General features: G+C 48.4%; 1 pseudogene; it reads left to right on the forward strand.

Annotated features, from left to right (window-relative positions):
- Positions 1–546: 546 nt before the first annotated feature.
- Positions 547–5,784, forward strand: LOC110258272 (annotated as a pseudogene).
- The last annotated feature ends 391 nt before the right edge of the window (positions 5,785–6,175 follow it).

The raw sequence follows: 6,175 nt of genomic DNA on the forward strand, positions 1-6,175 counted from the left end.
GGGGGGGGATTCCTGCTGTGGGTCAGGGGAAATGAATCTGACTAGCATCCATGAGGATGCAGGTTCGATCCATGGCCTCGTCCAGTTGGCTATAATCTGGCGTTGCCATGAGCTGTGATGTAGGTAGCTCAGATCTGGTGATGCTGTAGTGGTGATATAGACCAGCAGCTGCAGCTCCAAATTGACCCCTAGCCTAGGAACCTCTAAATGCAACAGGTGTGGGCCTAAAAAGACTATATATATATATATATATATATATATATATATATATATAATTAACACTGCTTATTTAGAATTTCAATATCCAACTTCTGCCCAGGTCTAACAAATGCACTTCTGGTGTGGGCTTACATTAGCAAATACTTTTCTCTGGACCCAAAGGAGGGCTCTTTCATCCATTCACTCATTCATTCAAGGACTCGTTCTTTGCTGGCCTGCAGTGTACTAGATGCCAAAGGAAAATCACCCGTGAAAGCATCCATGGTGGGGACTGGCACAGCAAATGGTCACTCATTTTCCCTCTTTACACAGGTTTCTGAAGCAGCCATGGCCACGGTACCTGAACCTGCCAAGGAAGTGATGGCTAACAATGGGTCAGTGGGGAGACTGGTACCAGTAATGCGAGCAGGGCTCCCTTCTCAAGAGTGCAGTGTTAGCTGTGCTTAGAGACCAGATTTGTCCCTCATCCTGCCTCTTTTAGTGGCAAGCGGGGTTCCAGGGCTGGAAGGGGTCTCGAGATCCAATAGAGAGCAGCTGGGGTACCTGCCCCGCCTCCTAGGCTGCTCCAGGAATATGCCCATGGAAACTGCTAGCTCCAGGCAGCCCTAAGGAACAAGCTGTTTGCAGTTTCCTATTAACAGTGAAGATCGCTTGCAGGGAAGGAAAATTCATCCTGTCCAGGGGACATAACTGAGCAAGCTCTCTGCTTTTATTACAGTGACAACAATAATGACCTGTTATTTGAGGCTGATGGCCCCAAAGAGATGAAGGTAAGGCCATGCGCTTAGCTCCCAACACATGCAGGGGCTCGGGCAGGGGAAAGTCTCAAGGAAAGGGCTCTGGGCCCCCTTATTCCTATGGAATTCTGTGATGAACTGACTCGCCTTCTCCAGTGAGACTGATGCAGGCCACTCCTCAGTTCCGGCGGCACCACAGCGGTTCACTGAGCCTTGGTGATGGTGGCCATGCTTGAGGAGGGTGAGAAGAAATGATGGTAGAGAGAGTGTTTGCTGTCTCATGTTGGCAAGGCAGCCAAGGCTTCAATGCACAGTTGCTTCTCCTTTTAGAAAAAGGGTTCAGCCCTAAAACTGATGAAACTCTGTCAATCACTAGAGTCGAACCCTGAGACCCATTTTCTCCAGCCCTGGGTGGGGTGTGTGGTATCTGTCTGGCCCACCCTCCCACTGCCCCTGCCAGGGGCTGGAGCCTCTGTGCGGGCAGGAACTTCTTGCTTTCCTCTGAGCTGTTAGAGGTCTCTTTAACTGTCTTCAAGACGTTAAACCATTCTTGTGCCCAGGGGCAACTTCAAGCCTTAATACACTTACACAGTTTCTCTGAACAAAGGGAAAGTGGGAACCTGTTTCACAAATATCAACCACAATTTTGGGGGGTTGTGGATTTGGGTTCCAAACGTTAAAAAATGTAAGAAGGAATAATTTTGTTAGGTGGAGCATGTGTCAGAAGAAAACACAAACAAAAGGTTAAAATGGATGTATTCTTGAAGAATACATGGAGGGTGTCAGGACCACATCAGGTTGGGGCTGCCTCTCACTTGCCAAGCTATGGGTAAACCACTGAACCTCTCTGGGCTGCAGAGAGATGAAAGATTCTCTGGAGAAGCTCTGTTATCCCCTCCTGCATCCCGTCTCATGTCAAAATGGGAGTTTCAGGCCCAGCCACCTACCACACTGACATTCTTGATCTATCCACAGTGCCGCACCCAAAACCTGACCTCAGCCCTCTGGGAATGGGAGATCCAGCTGCAAATCTCCACCAGCTCTGCAACTAGAGCTCCAGGCCAATGGTGTCTGTGATTGTGGCAAAGGAGAAGCCGATGAATCCCTCCTCCCAGGTCGTCTGCGATGATGACCAAAGAGCATCTTTTCATCCGTCTTTGAAGAAGGTACCTAGGGAAAGCTGAGGGCAGATAGGATATCTCTGGTCTTTCCGTCTCAGAGGCCATAACTCAATGTCAACTAAACTCTCCTGAAGCTGAAACCCTTTAAAAGTAGAAGGCCCAGGAGTTCCCTGGTGGCTCAGTGGAATCCAGTGTTGTCACTGGCTGTGGCTTGGGTTTGCTCGCTGGCCCAGGAACTTCCAAGTGCCAGAGGCACAGCCAAAAAAATAAATTTTTTTTAAATAGAATGCCCAGCAGTGAGAGGAAAACAGAGAGGTCTGGAAACCCAACTAACCACTTTTGTAGTTGAAACAATTCTTTTTTTATTTTTTGTCTAACATCAGAATGTTTGTTCCCTTAAAAGGAATTCTCTTTAATGAAATAATGAGTACCTGGCTAGTGCTATAATCAGAGGAATGGAGGCTTTTCTGGAATTTATAGGCATGCATAAAAAGTACCCAAAATACTATATATCTCCATACATTACTACATATCATCCAATTTGGTGATGGTTTAGTTTTCTTTGCGTTATTGATATTATTCTTAAAACAGGACCTGGAGGAAATCACGTTGTGGCTCAGCATTGCCAACCTGACTAGTATCCATGAGGATGTGCATTCATCCCTGGCCTTGCTCAAGGGTTAAGCATCCAACATTGCCATGAGCTGTAGCGTAGGTCACAGACAAGGCTCAGATTCTGCATTGCTGTGGCTGTGGTGTAGGCCGGCAGCTACAGCTCTGAGTGACACTAAGCCGGGGAATTCCATGTGCCATGGATGTGCCTAAAAGCCAGGAATAAAAAGCAGGACCATATAACTACTCACAACTGCAAAGCTCCCAGTATTCTCAGGGTGCTTTCGGTTACCATTTATCCCTGTGAGTCTCAGAAGGTCCCCTGCTGGCCAGTTGTGTGCCATTGCCTTTTTGCAGAAGAAGTTCTGTGGCTCTTCGCACAGCAAGCAATAAAGCTGAAGCTTGAACCCAATTCTTAAGCACGGGGTCCAGTTGTCTTGTCCACCCCCAGCTTCCTCCCCCACCAATATTAGAACAGACTGTGGCTGACCTCCCTCAGAGTGTCTTCCAAGGGCACCAGATCCTGCCGCTTCACATCATGAGGTTTGCTCTTCTAATCTTCTGCCTAAAAGACACCTCTGCTCCACATTTTCAGAGCCCATTGTCCTTGAAAAGCATGCCAATGGTTTTCTCTGTGATGCCACCCTCCGTGCAGTCCGTGGACTGCAAACTCCAGGACAAAGATGAAAAAGCCCTGGGCTGCTGGCCACATGAGCGAAGCTCTCCACCTCCTCAAAGGGGACTTGAAGAGAGAAGGGTACCTGGGGACAACCCTCATTCTTTCTTGGCCTCCTGGAAACGTGCCAATTATCTCTATCTTCAACAAAGTAGACCATTTAGGCAAATGATTGACATGAATGCAATATCATGGAATACAGAGTGTGTACATGCTTTTATGGAGTCCTAGCAAGGATGCCAGGATGAGGCCCTTAGCAGGTTCATTTCAGCAAGAGAGGGGACAAGCACATCCAGGACCACAGATCCAGCCAAGTCACTTAAAGGCAGTGCGATGTCAGTGCTTCTGTTGGAAAGGGGTCATTTGATGGACAGGACCTAACTACCTGTGGGTGCCTTCTTCCTGTTGTGGAGGTCAAAACTAGAATGGCAAAGAGATAATTTGTCCGTCCTCATTCCCAACTTTGCCCACTTGCCCCTAACATCCTTCCCACCCAATACCAGATGGTTCCTGAGAAGCCAGATCTTACTGCACGAGCAGGAACTTGTATCTCTGTCACTGTCACTGGCCATTTGTTTCAAGTCTGGGGAGCCCATTGGTGGTGGGACTCTGCCTGGCACCCTGCCACTGTGGCTGAGCCCTGTATGCAGGGGTGTGACCGGGGGGCAGATCAAAGGAGCAGTGTGGTCTCATCCAAGCTGCTGACCTTGAGAGAGGCATCACAGGGGGAAAGCTTCTCAGCCTGGCCAATAACAATTCTGTTTCTCCAGAATTGCATCAGAAGCACAACCTTGGGGCCTCCAAGGGAGACAGCTGTGACTAAGGAAGATTAAAATGAGCATCTCTCTTTGGACCACTTCACCTAGTCAAGCAGCCCTCCTCCTTCAAGTTCATCCCACTGGCTGCTCCATGTTCCTGAAACAGATCTGTGCCTGATGTCCTTTAGGAATCTGGTTTTACTTCTTTTCTTGCTGTTCACATTGGTCAGACTGTTCTGGTGTTGTGGATAGGCACATCACCAGGCAGGGGCAAGATGGCTTGCTTTCTTCTAAAAATCAGAGCTTCTAATTGTTTACTGCCACTGTGGTGAGGCTCTGAGAAGCCCCCAGACCCTTCTTTGGGGAAAAACCTGATTCAACCAACTGAACTGTTATTGTCCTGGGAGAAGCCAGCTCTCCTGTCTATGAGGCCATAGGAATTTTGGATGCCAAAGAGGATCCTAAATGGCACCAGTCCCTAGGCTAAGGGTCCAGTGCTTGGACCAACCCTGCAGTGCTATGTCCCTGACCACAGGCCCCTCTCCTTCCCTCAGTGGTGTTCTGCATGAGCTTTGTGCAAGGAGATGACAGTGATGACAAGATACCTGTGACCTTAGGGATCAAGGGAAAGAATCTGTACCTGTCTTGTGTGATGAAAGATGAACACCCACCCTGCAGCTGGAGGTGAGTGAGTACCAAGGGCTGAAGGCCCTTCTTGGGCTTCACTGAAGCACCCCAGCCATTACTTCCAAGACAGTGACCTCTTCCCCCTACCCACCCCAGAAAGTCTGGGAGAAGAACCACTTGGTAATTTTCCAGATGTGTAAATAAGTTGAATATAATAAGTTCAGTAAGGGTTAATGCAGGTAACTTTCACCCCATTGTGGCAAGTTAAATCATTCTGCTGATGTGCTTACATCCTGCTGTTGTAGCCCCCCATCGATCATACAATGTTGGGATTGGAAGGGGAGTCTCTTGTTAGGGTTGCTCCATTAGGTAGATGACATTTTGGGAACTTAATTGATTCAAGCACCTGTCACCTGTCATCATCTCCATGCCACTCCCAACATCATACTTGCCCCCACCAGCATTCCCAGCAAAAGCTTCCTCTCCAAGTTGAAGTCCATTCTAGCCAGGGCATGAGGAAATACACAGCACAAGTCCCTGGACCTAGGTACTTCCAGAAGCTTTCATCTAATTTTCACTTTAATAACTTTCCATCTGTGTCATGCTCCCTACCATTTGGCACTGTTTCAGAAAAGGATGAGGGCTCTTTTGGTCACCATACCGAAGGCTGAGGTCACAAAGATATGTCAGGGCCCTGGCACTTGCCCCTGTGACCTGTTTATATGTTTCATCTCTAGCTGACCTGGAGAACATTTTTCCCAGATCAGAGTAGGGTATCTTTGACCTGTCCCTTGCAACAAATGTGTATTTCTGCTTTGCTGCAGGATGTAGACCCCAAAAGTTACCCAAAGAGGGACATGGAGAAGCGATTCGTCTTCTACAAGACAGAAATCAAGAACAGAGTTGAATTCGAGTCCCCTGTACCCCAACTGGTACATCAGCACCTCTCAAGCAGAACAAAAGCCGTCTTCCTGGGAAACTCCAAAGGCCGCCAAGATATAACTGACTTCACCATGGAAGTCCTCTCTCCCTAAGGAAAGCCATACCCAGAGGGTCCCATGGGCTGAAGAACCCCGGAGGCTGGCAGAAGGGGACTGGAAGAGTTGGTACATGGTTGCTGCCTGAATTTCACTATTGTCTAATCGATGCCCAGCTGTCTTCCCTAGATTAGTGCTAAGGAGATCCCCCTGCCCCCCAGTGAGGAGGAACAGCCCCCTCCTCTCCAAGTCCATGCACAGACCCCATCCTCTAAGCCAGCCTTCTCTCACCCCTTCTCCTCACTCAAAGCCAGCCTGGTGGAAACCATGGCACACTAGGGTCACTGGCAGTCCTCTGTCCTTGGCACCCAGCTTCTGATGATCGATCACTGAACTATTTATTTATTTAATTGTGGGTTGGTCTATTTAACTTAATTCAAGGGGGCCA

The sequence above is a fragment of the Sus scrofa genome, unplaced genomic scaffold (genome assembly GCF_000003025.6).
Source record: "Sus scrofa isolate TJ Tabasco breed Duroc unplaced genomic scaffold, Sscrofa11.1 Contig1752, whole genome shotgun sequence".
NCBI lineage: Eukaryota > Metazoa > Chordata > Mammalia > Artiodactyla > Suidae > Sus > Sus scrofa.